The sequence below is a fragment of the Strix aluco genome, chromosome Z (genome assembly GCF_031877795.1).
Source record: "Strix aluco isolate bStrAlu1 chromosome Z, bStrAlu1.hap1, whole genome shotgun sequence".
NCBI lineage: Eukaryota > Metazoa > Chordata > Aves > Strigiformes > Strigidae > Strix > Strix aluco.
Window position 1 is genome coordinate 26,214,022 of NC_133971.1, and position 21,896 is coordinate 26,235,917.

Here is a 21,896-nt window from a genome sequence, read left to right on the forward strand (position 1 = left end):
CCCGTTTCAGCAAAACCTTTGGGCTCCGAACTGCACAGGGACAGTCTCATCGCAGTCAACTAGGTGAGTAATCGAGTATTCCTCAAGCTACCACCAAGGCAATCCTTTAAAACACCTTTCAAAACACAAGTATCAGCAGGAGCTTGATGCAGATTTATTCCACATTCACCTAAATATCTGTGGTCAGCGACCTTGGAGAAGGGGAATGCACACCAGGGTTAGCTGGCAGCTTCTCTGGAGAGTTGGATTTCCCTGGAAAGAAGGGTCCAGGGAGGAGAACACCCAGTGATCCTGCTGAAATCTCCCCCTCTGAGCTGCCATCCAAGGGTGCTGCGAGACCTGCCTGCCCTTGGGACCGGGGGCCTGGCTGAGAGACTGGGGCGAGCTGTTATGGAAATATTGACAAAGGCCAAGCTGTCAATTATAATGATCCCTGCGAACAGTTTCCCACATGGATGAACATCACCCCGATCACTCAGCTGACACACTGTTCATTTTTCTGCTCCAGGACTCAGTGCTAGACAAGCCCTCTGCCCATGTTTGTCTATAGAGGAAAAACGATGCTACTCCCAGACCCTCCCACCCTTCACAGGTGTTTTGTTTTACTCACTGCTTCCCCCAAATACATTACTTTGCACTTTTTTATTTACTTTCTGCCTGTGCTCCTAGTCTAAGCGTAACTTATTTTCTCTGCCCTTCCTTTCTGCCTCAGCACATGACACCTTGTAACCTGTCATTTGCCTCTGAAGTAGCAATATTTCCTTCAGCCTGTGTTTTGGTATCAGCAGGTTGGGTTTACGGTAGCCATGGAAACATGAAAAAGCCTTAGGAACTGATGGTGGCCAGCAAGGAAAGCAGCTGGTGCTGCCATGGGAACTGTGGCTCTTGAAAGCACTTGCTCCTGATGGGGAAGGCTCAGCCCTCAGGGGGGACCTCACCTGGGGAGTGCTGGAGAAGCCTTCCAGCACCATCTCCATAGTCTTGCCTGGCATTAGCTCCACCCTCAGCGGTTGAACCTTAAACACAGGGCAGGCAGGTCTGGGGCTCTGGGAGGAACCTTGGCCCTTGGTGGTGCTGCCAGCAGGGACCCGATCACGCTGGTGAAACAGGCCAAAACCTTCTGTTGACCAGTAGAGCTGATGGGTGCGCCGTCCTTTGTTTGTTATCTTGAAGTGGTAACAGCAGGGATCCAGGCTGGAAGAGAAAAAGAGATGGAAAATGTCATGGGAGCTGCTATTTCCCAGCGGTCACCCAGCTTCAGCACCCCAATGGCGTTATCTGACTGCACACTCAGCAATAAAAGCACCTCCAAAAAGGCTGACCTAGCTCAAAGCTTCAGCAAAAGCCAGACCTTGGTTGCTCCTAAGTTTATCAGCATCCAGCAGCTGCTCTGTTTGCGTACAGCAAGGAAGAGCTGCATGAAGATCGTCATCTCAGCTGCCGCAGACAGAGCATCACCAGCCCAGAGACCCTCCGGTGACCTGGGCACCCCTTGCCTCGCTGGCGGGGCCCCTGCCCTGGCACCCACGTTATCCACTCACCCCCCACCCCTTCAGCAGCATTCAACCCTCATCACCCCCAACATGTCATCATTTTGTGGTTTAGGAAGATAAATGCACTGCGAGAACATAGGATCGACAGAAGTTTCCCCACTACAAACATGGCAGCCAGACCAGGTCTGGCTGCTGAGGGGATAGAGCAACAACGAGAGATGAATAACGAGAGCTAGATATAAACCAAAATGAATATTCAATGGAAATTGATTTCATCATGTAAAGAAACACTAACTGCAGGCTAGTCTGGAGTAATTATTTTACTCTCTATAAATCTGAGCATGACCAGGACATGAATTGTTCCTGGAACAGTTACTGTTTTTTTGAAAAGGACAGAATACACGGCTTACAAAATGCATGTCTGCCACAAGCAGCTAAATACAGACCTGAGAGTACAGAATAAACCAGTCTTTGAAACAGACTGTTAAAACATGATGCGTACAAGCTTAGTGTGAAATGGTTTATGTGGTGGACAGCACAGATGAAAGCCTGGAGAAGCTCTGGGTGGATGCAGAATTTGTGGCTCTGGGAAAGCCCAACTCATCTGAGATGTTACCTGGGTCCCATCTCAGCTCACCTGGTGGCAGCTCTGCAGCCGACAGCAATGGCAACAACTCCAGAGTCTGCAGACCAAGACGTGAAGGGGGGCAGAGGACGATGACACAAATCACACTGACATTGTCCACTCCATTGGGTAGCCAATTTGTGGCTGCACAGAGCACAGGACGCGCTGGACAAGCATCAACCTCCCTGCAATGTCCCTGCTTATGTGGGTGGCTTGTGCACGCATATTTAAACCCCCAAAGTCTATCCTAAAGAGTAGGATCAACCTGCTCTTTCTACCCCAAAATTTAGGTATTGGACCACCGTGGACACTCTTTGCAGCCAGGGAAAGGAACAGGCACCTCGAGAAGACTATTCTTCCTGTCCCAAGAGGTCTCCAACACAAGGCAGGCAGCACTTTGAAAAGGCTTATTTTTCTCCCATTTACGGGAACATGCCTGGTTTCAGACACAGGCGTTAGGACCAGTGAATCCCCTCCTTTGAGCTAAGCTCTTTAATTAACACTTTCCACTTATCCCACCCAAACTCTCCTCCTCTCCCTTTCAGAGCTGGTCCTGCAGCCACCCTCGCCTGCCTGCGCCTCAGGCTGCTGCTGTGGCACTGACACCGAGGAAAGCCGGTGGGAGAAACGAGGAAAGAGCGACTACGTCTAATAAAGAGCAGCCTGGCAGAGGAGACGGGGAAGGTGAGCAAACTGAGGGATGGTACGGGGCAAGGAAATTCTGCTGCTCCTCCAGGACTGCTGGGCAGAGGGTAAACAAAACAGCACCATTAATTTAGTCAAGGACCTGCTAACAAGCTACCGCCAAGGTTTTCCGCTGTTGCGAGATGATACTCCATAGTGAAGGGAAAAACAAGCAACATTATCACAAAGGGAAATATGTTTATACTTGTAATGTAGCATTTTCCACCCAGAGGCTTCCAGGACCTGCTGTTTTCCTCCAAATCTTTATTTGAAAAAGTGAGGAAATACATGTATTATATATGTATCAGTGACAATTTAACAGCTGGTTTCTATTTTGGTGGCTTTTGAGGGTATCTAACAACTTTCCAATGGCCATAGAAGGTTTCTAAAGGAAGCCCTGTGGCTTCAGGAAAACAGAGCCAGGACCTTGAGCGCTGAAGAACAACTAGCCTGAAGGACTACAGCAAAACTCCTTCTTGCTGAGCCCACGGCAGAAGTGGACGCTGAGAGATACCCTACCTGAAGTGGGGTCCCAAGTTGAGCTCCGGCGCAAAGGGTTTGTCGGTGACAATCGTGGTGCCAATGCCAACAACCCGGACGGGGATAACGTAGGTGTGGCTGTTCTCTATGAACAGGTTCACCTCATCCTTGAATTTCTCCATGTCATCCAAGTTTGCTGCGACAGCCACAGCCACCTCTGTCTCGGGGGGAATCACTCCTTCACTGGGTTCAATCCTCCAGCACGAGCATTAGCCAGCCTGTAAGACAAGCCAAACACTAACTTAGCATGGAAACGATGGACCCTGGTCTCTTGTGGGGTGCAGGAAAAGGAAGGAATAAAGATATGAGGATAAAAATCAGAAAGGCTCCATTTCCCTAAATCCAAGCTAGTGTCTGAAAACAGCAACTATGCAGGAGCTTCTACAACCTGTATTTTACCTTCCTTTAACAGACTCACTTCATCAACCCAGTTTTGCCCAGTCCAAGGGATGCTTATCCTCAGGAGGAGGTTATTCCCCCTCCAGTCTCTCTTTTGGAGTGCACACCAAAGGAAGCTACTTCACCTCTCTTGGCTTCCTGACAATGGTGGCTGGGTTGGCATAAAGGCTCAAGGCCAGAGGAAGCCAGGACTGCTCAAATCCCACCGCAGCAGCCACATGGCTGGGGGATACTGCTGAGAGCCTGAAGAATAACTCTGCAAAACCGGCTGATCAAAACCCTGACACCAACGTCTTCTTTCCCAAGAGCTACTCAGTGCTTCTCGACACCCCCCGAAGAACTGAAGCACTCGGTTCCCACTGATCACCAGCTGCAGTGAGGTGCCCCAGTGACCTCTGCTTTGGAAAATTCAGCTATAAATGTTCATAGCAGAGCAGTAAAGCAATAAGCAGAAAGCAAACTGGAAGGCACGTGCCCTGTAGGCATGGCCCGAGCTTCCCAAGCACTCTCGTCCCTCTGGTTTCTCATGGACCTCTCTCCACGGATGGGGCAGTGAAGGTGCTGGACTTCCAGCCCCTCTAAAACCACATTCCCAGGGAGCAAGCCTGCAGAGAGGAAACGCACACAGTGCTCTCTGGCCAGCAGGAAACGCACTGGGAGGCAGGTGTACAGCTTCCAAGTGTCCATCACAGTGGCGGTGGTGCCTGCACCCCACAGTTCAGTGCTGTGTTTGGGACGACAGGCACTACTCACCCAAAACTCTGCAGTATTCTAAGAGAAGAGGTTTTCCCCCCACCCCCCCTTTTTTTTTTTTTTTAATGGAAAGCAACACGATCCTGCCATGATCCAAGCAAATGCTTGATCCAGGTGAAGTTAGCTCGAGTTTCCATCCGTCAGACTGGCAGCACTCCGCTCTAACAGGACACCAGCCAGCCCAAGGGAGAAGAGCATCAGAAAACCAAGCAGCACTTTGAAGTCTTGAGAAGCATTTTAAGTAACCCCCCAAAGCAACCTCTGCTAGCAAGTGTAAGACTGGGGGCCAGGGAAGCAATAACTTGCTGAGCAGGCAGGGTCCCAGCAGCGTGTGTAGGATGCCCCAGCTAGGCTAGCTCCTTAGGCTGGCTGTGCCCTGCACAGACAGCAGGTCAGGTCTGCACGTCTGCATCCCAGGATGGAGCATGCCAAAGGCATCAAAATTATTCCAGGTGCTGGCAAAATCAATCAACTCCACTCCATTTAATTTGTCCTCTAGAGCTGCAAAAGAAAGTCTTAAAAAAAGCAAGATGAGAGTGGGATGGGGGAAGGTCGTTGGCACAGGGTAAACTCTGCGGCCTCACACAGGATCCCACCAACCCTCCTCTGCTGTCCCTGCATCCCGTGCACAGCCCATCACCAGCCTCAGAGGCATCCACTGCGCTGTCACCAGCCAAGGGCTACCCAGCCAACACGTTCAAGCCGGTGGGTGTTAGGTTTTCTTTGCCTTCTGATTCATGGTAGCTCACTGGAAAAGGAGACCCGATAGCTCTGCTCCAGAGGTGAATCTGCGTGTCTGCTATCTGGCAAAGCTCATTTATCAAAGCTTGGCAACAAGCCAGGCAGTAAATTGTACCCAAGAAACTATGACTGAGGAATAATGATAGGCTGTCTCAATGGAGCCAGACTTTGAATTTCCCAGGGCGAGCCAGGGCCAACAGCCCACTCCAGAGGAGGAGGATTCACATCGTGTCCTCATTCTTCCGGTTAGCATTTGATGTGGGGCCAAGGGGCAGCACGGGGCACCACTGAACAGGAGACCTGCCGGGACTAAAAGGCTCTGCCGGGCCAGATTCACTCAGGTTTCCAGGTCAGCTTCTGACTACGTGGATCCAGGCTGTGTCCCAGAGACAAGGAATCTCTTGGAGCCACGCTAAAAAATCCCCCCACTTTGAAGACCACGATCTAACTTCTGATAACGTCCCTGCTACTCGCTTATCCTTGAATGCTCCAGAACACAACCCGGTCGCCCTGTGCCCTGGATAGACAAAGACGGTGGCTACTTTTGTCCCTGTAGGAGCTTGCACAGAGTCCCTGAGTGCTAGGCAAGGGTGGCGATCAATCACTTATTCAAGAAGTTCAATGCTGAGATTATTAGCTTCTCCCAGGACAGATTTCCATTGCGAGTAAGAGCTTCCAAAATTTGGTTATAAGACACCACCGTGCATCCGAGAGATGGATGGATGGATGGATGGGATGGATGGGATGGAGGGATGGATGGATGGATGGATGGATGGATGGATGGATGGATGGATGAGATCGATGGGAGGGATCGATGGAGGGATGGAGGAAGGGATCGATAGATGGGATAGATGGATGGCTCCTCTAAGGGACGACTGAGGAGCCACCACACTCAGTTCTCTCGAAGCTACTTAAAGGTAGTTAATTGAAGTGATCTGGTCATTCTGGCCTTGCACGAGTGAAAGAGGAAGCAGAACTCAGTATTAAAAATGCAGCTGTACTTTACCAAGCCACAGCTCTAGAGAGAGACCATTCACACCTTTGTCAGCCGACCCATCGCTCCTCACGGAGGCTGCACAAGAAGGGGAAATAAAACCCCATCCTACATCAGTTGTGCACAGAGCCTCGTCCCAGGTGTTTCAGCAGTCCTGAGGTGGGGGACCCTGCGTTCTTCATTTTGAAGCTGCTCTTTATCCACACAAACTGCCAGTGGCAGAAGAGAGCCCCAAACCGCCCCAAGCCCCAGCAGGAGGTGGAGGTCAGGGCATGAGGCTGGCTAGATGCTCCCACCAACCACCAGCCGCCTCCTGGCACCTCAGCACCAGCATCTCCTCGGCAAAAGCACAGATGGGGACCACTTTGGTTTAGCCTCTGCCCCAGAGCACCATCAAGGGGATGTTTTATGAAATCAAAAGGCAGAGCCTCTAAAAAAAAAAAAGGAATGTGGCACTCACTGCCACTGACAACAGAGACTAACTTGTCAAGCTTGGTTCAGCCAATAGCAGACTGCTGAGTGAGCTAACGAAGCTTGTCTCCATTTGTGTCCTCAGTCCATAGCTCACCCCTCCAGATCCCATCTGCGCTTCCTTGCTGGGCTGGGGAGATCAGGGCCACCTGGTTTGATAACCAAACTCCTCCTGCTTTTCCTTTGGGAAAAGCACCCGGCTGAGTCACTCTTGCTTGTAGGAGCATAACTGCCTTGAAGATTCTACACTTCTTTAATTCAGTTAACCAACAGGTGCAGCATGATACAAAAAGTTTAGTTTCCCTAGACAAGCAGAATAACAATTTCTTCCATTACTGAAAAACAGAAATTCTGAAAGGGCATGAACTCATATAAGATACCTTACATGATAAAAACTAAACTCTCCCCTGTGGCCAGGTTTCAGGCACCTTTTCCAAGGTCTCCTCCACACCTCTGCTCCCCTTTCCAAGAGCCACATGCTCTGGACTTAAGCCTGCTGGACCTAAGCCTGTGTGACACTGGGAGGGACAGAGCCTTCCACCTTCCTCAGGTTTTGGTACAACCGGTCACCAGGACAAGAGTGACGCTCCTGGCCATGACCACTGCTCATGACTGATGCCGTGTGTTTCCAGGCACAGCTGGCTACAATGAATGGTTCCCTCCAGCTCTGGCAAGACCAAACTGGGTGGAAATCAGCAAATTGGTACTGCTGTATTAGCAAAACATGGCCTTTAAAATATAAACTAATGGCTTAAGCCTAAAGGTGAGCTTTTGGGGCACCATGAGGCTCTGGTGGGACAGCTCTGGAAAGAGTTAAGCCTGTGCATCTTATCTTCAGAAGTTCTGCTCACCTTGGAAGAGACCACATATTCAGGGCCAGTGCTGCCCATATCCTGGAAAGTTAATTTAACACTCATTTCTAAATAGCATTGCAGATATCATTTGAAGGGCACAGCACTGTCTGTCTGCCTGTGTCTTGCTACGACCAAACACTGACGGGCTGGCTAATTATTCAGATGCTTGGAGGAAAAAAAAAAAAAGCAATTTACAGTAGATTTAAAAACCAGCCCCTCTTGCCAATTCAAGTCTGCTCCAACTTCAGTTGGAGAGAGCTACAAACAATGCCAACACACTCTTCAAAGCCTTCCCTCCCCACAGCCTGAACAATTCGCTTGGATATCAGCAAAATTGCCCATCAGCCAGAATCACTAAAGCAGCATCCCTTTATTGGCACTGTTTTTAAGTTTATCTCCACGTTTTGCTGTCTCTCCATATGGCCATTTCTTTAATAAAGGGAATGTTGTCAAAAGCTTGAGATAGTAAGCAATGAAATTAGTAAATGAAACAAATCCTGCACTAATGAGGAGAGAAGCAAGTACGGGAATGGGAACTGCGTGTCCTCCCCTTGCTTACATCATGTTTGACCATGAGCCTTTATACACTGCCTGAAAATCAATTGACTTTTCTTCAGTGAATCCCAGTGAGAAGATAAACAGTTACAGCTTGCTTTTTTTTTTTTTTTTTTTTTTAAATTAAAAAACCTGTGTCTCTTCTGCAATGTCAGCTCCACTTGAATCTGACGGCAGCTCGTCCCTGGGAAGGTGGAGGGGGATCTACTCACCAGGCACCCTCCTGAAGAAGACAACACATCTGGCTGTATGACCGCTGCTGGAAACTAGGCAGCAGCAAGCTCCACCAGCAGCACAGGGCTCTGGATTAGGGAGGTCAAGGATCAGGTCGAAGGAGTCAGGACCCCAAATTAGGACTGTCATAAGAAGAGGAAATCCCAAGAAAGGTCTTCTCCCTCCTCCCTCATTACAAGGCACTGGGAAACCACCGTTTGGCTCCCTATGGTAGCACATGACAGACCCAGCATGGTGGTTATGCAGGGAGAAGAAAGCTGCCACTGATTAACAAAAATTACACCTCTGTCTTTTCTTTCCTGATCACACAGGCATGATATGCAGCTGCCTTCTGTGGTGCCAAGAGATGTCATTCTTAGCAGCTGAATAAAAGATCCCCAAGAAGACAGAGTGACAAAGAACGAGTAGGAAATGATCAAAGAACGATGCTTTTTCCTTTCTGCCTTTCTGCAGGGAGAGCAAACACTTCCATTAACCAATACAACTCTTTTGTACTGGTCAATATGGCAAAAAAATCAGGCACTTAGGGAAAGAAGATGACAGCGGTAGCAAGGAGGAGAAACAGCCATCTTTTTCAGCAGGTCGCATCAGTCCCAGCTAAGCTGCAGCAGCCCCTTCACCTTGACCTGTTCCTCCAGTCTTTTCTACCCAAAAAAGCTCAAACCCTTGCCTTGCTGGATCCAGAGGATCCTCTAACAGGGCTGCCGTGCAGCTGGGAAAGCAATCTGACAAGGAAAAGTACGTCAGACACACACAGGATTCAGCACGGGATGACACACAGAGTACAATGTTGCTAGACATCACCAAAAGCCAACAAAATTAGAATATAACCACCTCTCTTGGGATTATCATCTCTATGTTTGTATACTTAAACATGCCAAGGATTTTCCTTAAAGCTGATCTTACTTTTACACCAGAGCTGTCCAATGGCTGAGGTCTTACTAGCTTCAAAACTAACTCTTTTTGGAAAAAAATCAACAGCTCACACATTGCCTCCCCTTTACAGGGCATAAAAATCACAAGGTGCAGCTGTACAAGTTTATTATTTTTTACTGGGAATAGCAGACATGTTGATGCAGATGTTCTTTTCCATTTGAGGAAGCATGAATAGAGCAAATTGACTGTTTGCCTGTTGCTGGTACTTGGCAACATCAAATACTTTGAAGTGCTGTCTGGATAACAGAGCAGCTGAAGCCAAAAGCCTTAATGGGAACAAAGCAGAGCTATAGGAAAAAAGAGAAGCTGAGGCACATTTTAATCAGGAAAGAGGATACTACAGCAAAGAGTGCCCAGAATCAGCGTGGACCCCATGAATGGTATCCCTTGGACAGGGGCACCCACGCTGCTCTTTCCAGTATTCCCAAGCTAAACGCCAGGCCAGGAATGGCGCAGGACTCTCCAGGAACAACTGAGGGACCACCCTGCAACTGTCTTTGCCAAAGGGTCTTCCATTTCCAACCATGTCCCTGTCAAAACCTGTTATCTCAGAAAATACTTTGACTTCTCTTGCTGTTCCCCCACCTGCAACATGCCCTGACAGCTTTTTTTGCCCACTTGTTTGTTTTCCAACAAGACTGGTAGATTTGGAGGGGGGGTTAATTCACGTGCTCTCATGTACACTTCCACCTGCCCATCCTGCCCTCCTCTCACGTACACATCTTACTCTTTATTACAGAACAGTATCTTTAATTACACCTTTCTTTTTCTGAACATTCTCTGCTTCCAGCACACTTACTCTTACGTGTCAAGAGAAACCCTTGCGTGTACCATGTTCTCTCCCAGAGCACCTTCCCACTCAGCTCCTTTCCTCCCTCCTGTCTTTTCCCACCAGCTGCTCTTGGCACATGCCTCATTCAAGCAAACGTTTCCCCTGCCGAAATTCAAAAGGTCTCAATTTTTCTCCTTACAGTGCAACAACATTGCTGGCATTTTTCAACTTCTCCCTTCTCAACTTTCCTGGGAAATCTCAAAACGATCACAATTTTTTCAAGTAGAGGTGGAGACCTTCAAGAGAACATTACTCTGGATGTGCTGCAGTTCTCTGAAGGGAAAGCAGAGAGCCACGTTGCTTAGAAAAACCTGAGCAGAACTGCATTAAGCTTAGCAGGAGCCTAAAGTGGCACCTAAAGGCCTCCCACTGCTTCTGCTAAATCAGTCCGTTTCCCCTGCTGCTTCAAAACACCCTTCCTGGAGTGCTAATGCCACTAACCATAACTTCCTCCAGCATGGAGAAGGCTCAAGCCCTGGGCTTTGACAGTGAGCTGCACAGAGGCAGCTAAACAGGCTGTGAGAGGCAGAGGTGTCCTGCCAGAAACCGAGATTAACCAGGGAGCCACCAGCACATGGCGCACACTCGAGGTAAAGCAGGAGAGCAGAAAGAACTGTACAACCCTCAGCATTCCCATCAATCCAGGGCTTTCAAGGGGAAGGACGCTGACTAGAAAAGCTCCTTTGAGTTAGATACCACCAATGCACGGCCAAAATCAGGGGGAGGATTCCCAGCATGGGAAGATTTCCACCATCTTGCAAAATAAAGGTGGTGAGACATTTTATTCTGGATGTGCTGTGCTGCAGCAGGTAACTTGTTATGCTGTAAACCACAGGAATTACACTGCTCTCCTCTTCCAGCACAGTGTTAAAGCTCCGCATCCCAGCACTTACCTTGTCAGTGTTCCTCAGAATCAGTGGCACTTCGTAGACCTCGACGGGGACGTAGTTCTGAAATACCACCTCTGAAGGAAAAGGCTGAAACAAGCTCTGCTCCAGGTCAACTGCTGAGAACTGGAGAGGCAAGACAGAGCGGTGAGAGGAGGGTCAGCTGCTGGGAGAAAGATTCATGAAAGAATCCTACCGATCTCCAGTGGAGTACAGTCTCTTGGTGAGTACGTCCACGTGGCTCATGCTAGGGAAACAGCCCCCCACCTGTGTTCTGAGCTGATCAAAAGTTTCTGGACCACACTGAGCAGGCTCAAGCTAAGAAGCTCTTTTGGCGGGTGTTCCTCCAGGTTTCCTTCTCCAGAATGCAAGGCAGCGCTTACTGCCAGCAGAGCCCTGTGCTAACTGGTCACACAGCTCCAGAGCACTTCCTGGAAGAGCCACGAGCACTCACGGAGCAAGCGAAACCCAAGAATTTACATGAGACTCCATGGGAAACAATTTTGGGATGATCTTTGCTCTGAGACAGAGAGACCGAGTCCCACACATCCCTAAATACCTTTTTTGATAGAGAGCCTAGAAACCACTTAGAAGACCACACTACCAGAGGAGGTAAGGCTAAAAAGAAAGTAACACAGTAGTTGGGAAAAAGACAAAGGAGGTGAATGCTGGATAGTGGTAAGGTTTAGCTCTTTTCTCAGCATTACTGGGCAACTTGAGTAAGACTGGACTTGGTATCTCCTTTATCCACAGATAAATAGATGCTTTATTGTATTCCATTATTGCCATTTCATTTAATACCACCGCAGAAGCACGTCTGAAAATATACACAAACCGCAAATGTTCACAGAGCAGAGGCAATACTTGAGAAAATTCCTCCCTGCTTTGTCTCCCCTCTCCCAGATGCACTGTTCCCACTCAAAAGACCCAGGCAGGCCTCCTGCTGCTCCACAGGAGCCACGCTCACATGGCAGCTCGTGCCTGCAGCACGCTGCCAGTTATGTGTGCGCTCATCTGATGCCTTCCCAAGGTCCTGTGCTGCCTAGGGCAATCCTTAACCAAATGGTTACAGGTCTCTTGCTGGCAGTTTTCCACTCAACAACCTACCTCAGCGATCCACTCGTTTGGACTGTGTGCTACAGTGAGCAGTCCTGTGAGAAAAGCAGCTTAAACATACATCTAAGTGATCCAGAGAACGCACTTCCACTCCCCTCTGCCCAGGGCGATTCCCCTGTATATCTGGCAGCCTGCAAAATCTAACACCCTGTAAAGGTCCCACACATTGTTCCAACCCAAAACATTAATGCACTTGGTTTTGTTAAATCTTAAGTAATTACTATAGGCCCTCAGCCTTCAAAGGCCAATGCTGCCACCGTTGAGGGAGTCCCATGACCCCAAGCATTTGACAGTGACTACACCAAAGCACGAGGTGGCTATTTCACCAGGAGGATGGAAAATGGCAAGCTCAGGCCCTTGTGGCCTGCCCCAGCCTTTCCCCAGTATCAGCTAAACTCCAGCAAAACCCACCAACTTCAGCAGAGGTTATTTATATTGACTTAGCGCAGATCAGGACTTCCAACCTCTCACCAGGGAAAAACGTTCTACCTTTCCCCAGCAGAAGGAACTCCACCACCACCAGCAGTTTGAAAAGACAACAGGCCCTAGTCACTGAGGTATTCAGATGAGCCGGAGGCACTCCTGTCACAAACACACACCCTCTTCAAATGTCACATCAAACAGCAAGGAAAAGGACAGGAAAATGTTACCTTGTGATGGGAAGTTTCACCCATGTCTAGAAGCTGGGCAATCCGGGGCCGCCTCATCTCCCGGGTGCTGGCCAGCCTCTGCTTGGTGGTAAGAGACATCTCCTTCAGGAAGGCAGAGGGAGTCAGCTGAAATGCAAAACACCAGCAAGAGCTACAGAAATGCCTTTCTGCAGAAAGACTTTTCTCGTTCAAGTGCCACTGATGAGTAATTTGTGATCACAGCCACTAGGATAGTCCTGGAAGTCCCGTAAATTACCTGCTGAAATATTTAACATCAGTAAACTAACGATATAGAGCGGAATACACACGCTCTAAGCAAGTGGCTCTGTCCCATTAGCTTCTCCTTCATGAGATGATGTGACATGTTTGGGGATTTCTGCTCTTCGGGTATTTGTACTCTCTTGAGTTTTGCTGGATTGAGCCAGAGACCTCTGGAGAGAGCGGGGAGGAGATATCAGAAATCCCCTAACTTCACCCTTGCACAGTGCTCACAACCAACACGCAGGTGGAGATGGCACTGCTGGATGAGTCAGAGGAAAGCAGAAAAGCAGCGTTGTGCCAAGACTGAGGTGGAGAGGAATGGGTCCAAGTTTTCATTATTTCTTTTCCATTAGCACTTGTTTTCTCTCTGTTCTGGCCTCACAGACCCCTCCACAGAAGGATACAGAGATGTCTCCTTGACAGAGCCTCAGCACTGGGTCACCTCCAGTGAAGGGAGCTCCAGCCAGCAAAGGGGACAGTTGTGGATGGGAAGGAGGAATCACCCTGGATCCACTGCTGTTTGCAGGGCTGCATCTGTGATCCACACAGGACACGAGATACCATGAAACAACTCTTTTGGAAGCTATTCTATCTGGAACCAGCCGTGTCCTGTCAAGACTCCAGGCGGTTTGAGCAGCCTACCACATGCCCAGCTGCCCAGCGGTGTGGCCAGGGCAGCACTGGCAGGTTTGCCCACGTGACAGAAGATGTTACTGCCCACACAGCAAAGAGGACGGAAGGAAGCAGATGTTTGTGCTTCAGCTGTTCCCGTGCAATGCCCAGTACATTCCTTTATCTCGGCTTCACTGGCATGTTCAGGCAAGACCCTGGACTTTATCCTGAAGCAACACAGTCCACCCCCCACTGCACCATAACAGCCCCCTCCAACAGAAGCACGGCAGCAAACAGGTGGGGAGGTGGTGCCTGGCTCCACAGCACCCTGACAACCGGAGGGGAAGGCAGAGGAGGGACAGGGGCAGCTTTCAGCCTTAACCCAGCTCCTACCCGGCCCCCAGCAGGTACTTACAGTCACACGCTGCTCTGCCTCTCTGACCAGCTTCGGATAACGACGTACTGCCACCTTACTCTGGAGTCCATCAGCCGTTTTGGAGGATCCCATGGACCGATGAATCTTGCCAGTGGCCATGACTAGGCAAACCTGGAAGGAGTAACAATGAGACTTTGAAAATCCAGAATCCCATTCACAGCAGACCCAAAGGATACACCTGTGTCTCCAGGCTGTGGAATCCTTCCTACGTGGAGAACATAAGGCCGTCCCACACTGTTTTGTGATTAGACCATATTTAAGTGGCAGAGTTAAGATTCATAGAAGTAAAACTCCATAAAAATATTCCCTGAGACAAAAAAGCCTTTTGCTGTGGGTGCAGTCCCACGAGCCACAACTATATCTTTTCATGAACTTTATCTGTCAGCTGAACAGTGAGATGCACCAAGGGTCCCTTCCAAGGGTCTGCTGGAGAGTCCCCAGCTCCACATACTATCATTTACTGCTGCGGCTCCTGCCTTAAGTCTTTACAGTACCATTTTTCCCTTCCCAGCATCCGATCTCTGCTATCCTGGCTTGGCAACTTTGCATCTCCTTTTTTATTTACTCTTTTTCTGGCATCTGGACCACATTTCATAGAATCGTTTAGGCTGGAAAAGACCTTTCAGATCATTGAGTGCAGCTGTACACCTAGCACTGCCAAGCCCATCACTCCTTTCCCTGGATGTACGCAAGAACTGCTGCTCAGAAAATCCCTATGGATTTCAAATGCAGGACCGAGGGCCCCCTGCCCCGGGCACCACCCTGCCCTAGGCACCCCCCTCTCGCACAAGGGATGCCCCCAGCCCTGCAGCATGGGGCAGGGGGTGTCACCACCACCCCCCCGAGCTCCCCCACAGCCCCGGTCCCTGCTCAGCCTCGCTCCCAAGCTCCCCCCTCCCGCAGCTGAGCCGCCCAGCAGCACCGGCACCCAGAGGCGCCCTTCAGCTTTTGGTCGGGGAGGGGACGCAGCCACCACCCCCTCAGCATCCCTCACCTCTCTCACTCCGCGAGGGCCATGGGGACACACTCACAGGAGGATCCCCAGTGCCAGACAGGCTGTTGCCCCCATTGCCAGGGCAACTGGGCATCCTGGCTGGCCCCAACACTGCCATGGGAACAGCGGTGATGTGGCGGGGGGTGTGGGGGGGGGGGGCGGGCAGCTCTGGAACATGGGGACAGAGGGGACATGGATGCTCAGTGCCCAAAGCACCCAGTGAGCACAGCAAGCAGGCCCTGAAACCGCCTCCAGCACACCCGCCCGGCTCCAGCACAGCCGCAGCCCCGGGTGTGTTACCCCGGCACAGGGCAGTGGCTACGGACAGTCCCTTGCTGACCCTGCTCCGCTCTCTGACCCAGTCCTGGGCCTCACCATGCCTGGAGATGGAAAACTCCTCAGACGACCCCCCCCTCTTACAGAGCTCCCTGCCCAGGTACACGGGTGCAGCTGAGACAGGGAAGTCGAGGGAGGACCAAGTCTCTTGCGGGCTTCTTCCGAATGCCCGGGCTTATCGGTTCCAACAAGGCTTGCAAGTCAGACACAAAAGGAAGCATCAGCCATCGCCCCCAGGGGAGACCCCTGCTTTCAAAAAGAGAGCCCAGAAGCTGAAATTTCACCACCGTGGATGCTCAGGACCATGGAGTCAGAGGAGGGACGGGGTTTATATCACTGCCCCCTCTCCATTCCTGGGGTTGGACATACCCACCTCTGCTCCCTCAGGGACCAACAAGCCCCTCTTCCCTTGCCAACACTCCCTCTGCCCCATGAGCTCCCCTCTGCTTTCCTGCACAATATCCAACTGTTACCAGTAAGCTCAGCTTGGAGCCATCATTCCCAGCTCACACTTGGCTCTCAGCTGGCTGCCTGCGTTTCTGACTCCAAGAGGACACATGTGGAGCAACCCAGGGCATGGAGCGGGGATCACACTGGCACACAGCCCAGCACAGAAGCAAGCCAGCCCCCTCAGCACTTCAGACAAGCCACCCTCCTCCATCCTAGCAGGGTCTGACCAAAGCAGGCTGCTGGCCCTGCTCTCTTCAGAGGCACAGGGAACTGTTGGTTCATGCAGGGAGCCACTCTACAGGGCTGAAAATCCTTCCCCCATCCCCTGGGAAATGCTACTGACAGCTCTCATCCTCCTGCAGAAACACATGAGCATACAGCCAAGGCCAGCAGCAGGTGTGTGGCATTACTAACCTCTCTCTTGCTGCAGTGCCAGAAGGACACAGGGCACCATCAGCCTGCGTCCCCCCACAGCCCTGCTGCAGACTCCGAGACAAAGCCCCAGCACAGGCACTGCCCAGCTTCTGGACACCAGGACCAGAGCCCCTGGGGGGTGACACAGGCACATCAGAAACGTCTTTCCTGGCATCAGTGCTGCACTCACCAGATCGAACCCACAGAGTAACTGGGCACAGCTGGTGTCTTGCAGAGGACATGGAGCTGCAGCAAAGACAAAGACAAGGGCTGCAGTGAGGACCAAGGGGGACGAGGGCAGTGCTGGCACAGACAGCTCACACCATCCATGGGAGCATTCCCTTCCCCCATTTTAACCCATGAAGGAAGAACTCCAGCGCTCAACGAAGGGACTGACTGCGACACTCAAACTGTTTTAGATGCTATCAAAAGGTTTCCTACCAAATAACTGCAGTGAGATCACTTACCCAGCTGCATCGTCACGAAGTCCCAAACATGAATTCCCAAATGGGCAGCCCATAATCCTCTCTAATCCAAGCAGGGTTTGTACTTGTTTTCTTCTGAGAAAGAAGGGAAATAAAGTTGGCTCCTTTCAGACATGTTTCCCCTGCCTTCCCCTGAGCAATGCAATCCCACAATTGCAGGGGAGAACGTTGATTTTTTTGGTAGCACACACCTCAACACACAGCCCTGGGTTTGCTTTCTCCCTTTTTATTCCCATGTTCGGAATCAATTTTTTTCCTCACTGTTTATTTTACATCTCACTTCCAAACCCTGAGCTGGTTCTCTACACCTTTTCTAAATCAAGACAGTATCTCAAATGTCTACATTTTGCACACCCTGACATTAGCAGTGCAACCATGAAATCCAAAAAGAGTAAACTCATTTTTCCCCACTACTTTTTGAAACAAATCAAAGTCCTTGGCCCCAACAAATGTAATGCCTCCTAGGTTTTCTTCTTCTGTAATACTATGAAACCGTTTAATCCAGCCAGCTGTCTTTGTGTAAATGCAGAAGAAAATTCACAAGCCTCAACAAGTTAATCACAGCTCAAGGGGAATCTCTGACATGGAGGTCAGCAAGGCAGTAACTGTGAGGCTGTGACTGCCAGGAGACAACGCCACAGGAAGATGGGTCGATTCTGGATGGAGGTTCAGGCCTGACTCAGCAGGGTACTGCCCTTAGGCATCTCAGCCTAAACAAGAAAGTGGACAGTTGTCAAGGGCACTGATTACCTACACAGTTACAGGATGCTTCGATAGTTGTTCTGGGGCTCACTCTACCTTAATCCCACTCTCCTGGCCTTGTGTTTCCTCTGGCAGCTAAAAGACACCTAAGTCCCCATCATATTGAGGGCAGAAACATGCTGCAGTACCAGTGCACTGTAGGAGCAGGGCTTAGTGGCCTTTCACAGTCACAGAGGCAGAGCAGGGGTCAGTCTCTCCTCCTCCACACCCAGCTCTTCTCCTCAGCTGGCAGGGTCCTGCCAGGGCATTCTCCATCCCACCCCGTCCCATGGGGCACCACAGGCTGGGGAGCACCAGGCCCTCCTCTCCTCCACCCAAGGAGGGCACAGAGCCTCCTTCAGAGCCCAAGCACATGGCAGCTCTCTACTACTGGGCATCTCATGCATTTAAAACCATGGCAATACCTGAGCATCCACAGCCCAGCAAGATCCTCCCATGGTCAGCTCCAAGGACCACGCTAAATACCACAAGTGGTCCTTCCCTCCAACTTCTGCAGGACAAGAAAAAAAACCAATGTGCTTTACCTGGTCCACCACAGCTTGGTTGGCATTTGCAGCTTCTGGCATCACTTGGCAGCTCCATTTGCAGTGGGACAGGTCTCCTTGGCTCCTGGTTTCACAGCAAATCGGTCATCCAAAGCCCTAGCAGGTCCAGTACCTCTCCTGAAGGGCACTTTCAAACACCAACATCTGGTTCTGTGATTGGAAGCAAAGGAGAGGAAGATTAGAAAAAACAAGAGCTGTAAGTGGGACACTGGAAGGGACAAACCCAGCCCATGACATGCATTTCAGTCTCAGCCCACAGGAGCCCCAGGCACAGTCACGGCAGCTACAAAGCACCACAGCGTGTTCAGAAGCAGTGCTGGGAAAGGAGCAGCTTGCTTTCTTTATGCCTTGTGAAGCACTGAAGGGACAAGCTGGTCTCCTTGCCACTCCAGGCCAGCGGGTGCAGCTCCCTGCAGCACATGGGCTGTGCCAAGAGGTGCTGGGGCAGCCTGAAGGCACCAGCTCTGCTGGGCGAGGAAGTTACAATGTGAGCAGGCATCAAGAAAAAAGGCAAAGTGGAATGTGGTTTTACCTGCTCTGGGCAGTTGCCTTCATAGGCTTAATACAACCACACAACAGCCACAATTGCTGAGTTTGAACTCAAGCAAAATCCCAAAGCAATTGCTGGATTTGTCAAATATTTGACTGCATTTGTATCCAAAAGTCTTTTGCCAAAAAATAATGGGCGTTTTGTTAAAGAACAGCCACACAGAGGCAGTCCTGGGCTGGAACCTGAGCCAGGGCTTTATGATTTTTAAACAGGGCACCTAGTGCACCCCACAAAAGAGCCTCTGCTCTCTGCCGTGGAAGTACTGTCAGACTCCACAGCTTTGACGTGATTGAGGTCTCCATGCTGACTCCCAGCACATCACATCCTGGCAGTGGGAGCAGAAAGGCAAGTTTTCATTTTCCACATAGAGATCGTCCAAGCTGAACTGTTAAACGAGCTCCTCGGGTTCTCCCTTTGAACCTCTTCCCACCCTTCACACATCCCAAGAACTACCATGAATCAAAGAGCCAGCAACAAAACCAGCCCCAAACATCTGCAGATTCTCCTTGAGAGAAACCTTCCCACTCGTGAAAAAGCAGCTCTGTAATAAGCACACGGCCTCAAAAGCAGAGGGGAAAACCCTTCAAAACACAAAGCAGGAGTGGAGCCACTCGTGAAATCAGACTGGTTCATCAGAAATGCTGATCAGTCTGTGCAGGGAGCACCAAAGGCCTGAAAGAATGAATCTGCCAAGCCACTGATATCATTGAAAACAGCTGGGATTTTAGAAGACAAGACAGTAGCCACATTAAAAAAAAAAAAAAAAAAAAAAAGAGGATAAAAAACTTAAAAGATAGGCACTCCAGTGGGTCCAGAAACAGCCATGTTTGCATCTCAGTGACCACTAGCATAAGCATCTCTGAGCTTCAAGGCTCAGCGTTGCAGGACAGACCCACCCAACCCGGAGCTGTCAGCCTCACGGCAGAGCTTTTGTTTCCCATTACCAGGTCTGTTATAGGAGCAGCTCAAGAGGGTGCAGGTTTGGTTTCAACAGCCTCTCTCTGCCAAGGATGAAAACAGGGATCTGAGTACCCCACTTGTGACTTCCTCTCACATTGAAAAGTCTTCCTAGTGCACCCTGGCACCCGATCTCATTAAAAGGGAAGAGGGGAACAGATGGAAACCAAAAGCAGCTGTCAGCTGCCAACCACTGACCCCATCCGACTCCATCCCTCGCCCCACTGCGGCAGAGGCACAACTGGCTGATCATGGAAGGACAACAACAAGGCCAGCAGGAGACAAGGAGGATTTCAGGTGGGCAATAAACAGCAGGAGCAGATGAAATCTTGGTAAATAAGAGATCCTTTGTCAGGAAGAAATTCATCTGCAATCAGGAAAGACAACATGTGAGGACTGTGCCACGTCCGGGACCATCCTGTCCCTGCAAACAGTGAGGAGTGGTGTGCTGGCTGGAACAGCCACCATGTCTCAAGCCTCTCCAGCACGTCTCTGCCTCCAGGCACCAGCAAACCCAGCAGCAAAGTCCCGGTACCTGAGCTGGGATCCCCGGCAGGGCCTGCGGGAATCACACTCCTATCTCACAGCCTCTAGTTCAGGTATTCAAGCATTCTAGGAAGCCTCAGCAGACCCAGGTGATGTCCTGTAAGCAAGAGCATAAGCTATCAAGATTAAAGAACGATCATCGTGGATACATCACACTCAAGTTAAAGGAGCCCTGAAACAGCAACGCAAATCAAAATCGACTGGACCCCTGAGGCTCCGAATCCAACAAAAGGAAGGACATTAATTATCAGCATGATCGAACTATGGGGAGGGATCGTAAGTACATGGGACTATACATTAACACATAATATCTCCCTAATTCTAGGTAAGATCAATTGTTAGATATGTACTCAAATACCTGCTTTGATACACCAAAGGAATTTGCTTAGGAAAAAGAAAAGGGGGGAATTAATACGAGGAAAGGATCACTTGCTTTGCAACTTATTTACTTATAGCAACTTATGGCAACTTATAATGACTTCTGAATATTGCTTGATAATCCTGCTTGCCCTGACTGTTCTGTGAAAGCTTACCAAGGGCTACTGCTACTGTGTTCATCAAAACAAAGCAGTTTTCTGTGGAAACTTACCAAGAATTACTATGTTTGGCAAAATTAAGAGACATGTCCTTGGAAAGAGACTTGTCCTTGGAAAGCAGATGTGTTCTAGCAAGTTTAGTCTTTGTAATGGATAGAGAGCCATATATGGGCGGTAGAAATTAATAGACTGGTGCTTTTAGATAAGATAGAGGTGGTAAACCAGTGGGAACCACTCTTGTTATTCAAGAAATTGGCTAAGAGAATCTGCACATGCTCCGAGGAAAAGTACAAGGTGAGGAGGACTGTGAGCCTTCCTCCAACAGACCCCCGGAGACGCCCACCAGGAGGCAATGAGCAGGTGCAAAGAGAACATAAACTGCTGACACCAGCCTCTAGAGCTAACCCAGCCTCACTTATGCATACGGATATTTGTGTTATGTAATCCGATGAATATGTATATCCACACTCTAGAAGTTTCCGGTAAAATGTGCTGTTGGGGTGCAAGCTTTGTGGAGAAATTCCCTTGCACCCCGGTGCTGGAGTAAACATACCTGCTGTATAACTCTCTCTGAGTTGTAGAGTCTGTTTCCACAAATCAACAACTTCCTGCCTCCTGCCTTGGCCACCCACCTAAAAACCTTGAGGAGGGAAACAGAAGGGCACCAAGCACCCAGCTGGTGCCTTCAGCCCTCAGCATCCTCCATCTCTAAAGAAAAACAGAGCAGGGCAAGTAAAATTATGCCCAGGCACCAGGACCTTCTAGAGGCATCCATCAGCTGAACTTCTGACTGAGAAACAAATATCTAGGGTTTCCCTTTAGCACAGCCTCAAGGCACATACCTTCTTTTAACCCTCCCTGGCTGTTGCTCCCACCTTTTTAATCAGGAACTGGATGCTGATTTCTCCCAGACAGGTTCACAGTACGTCGCTGGGCTGAACGCAGAAAGATGGCTTCTGTTTAATTTTCCTATGACTAGAAGACAGAGGTTTCCAAACCTGTTTGGAAACTTTTTTTTTCCCGATCTGGTCTCACCAGCACCGGCAACCCCTTTTACAAATGATATCTCATTAAAAATACATCTGGTGTTAACCAAGCCAGCTACATCAAACCGTCCCAAGGAATAGCTGGGCTGCAGGGGAACTGATGAACCTCCTTATGGAGCAAATCTGGGTAACCAGCCCAGCAAGGAGACTGGTCAGGAAGCCAGCTTGTCAGTAACACTTCTTCTCCATGAGCAAGAGCAGT

At 49.9% G+C, this 21,896-nt stretch overlaps 1 pseudogene; it reads right to left on the reverse strand.

Annotated features, from left to right (window-relative positions):
• The window catches only part of LOC141918772 (hydrocephalus-inducing protein homolog), a 53,788-nt pseudogene extending 39,616 nt beyond the window's left edge, over nt 1-14,172 (reverse strand).
• Between the last annotated feature and the right edge of the window lie 7,724 nt (nt 14,173-21,896).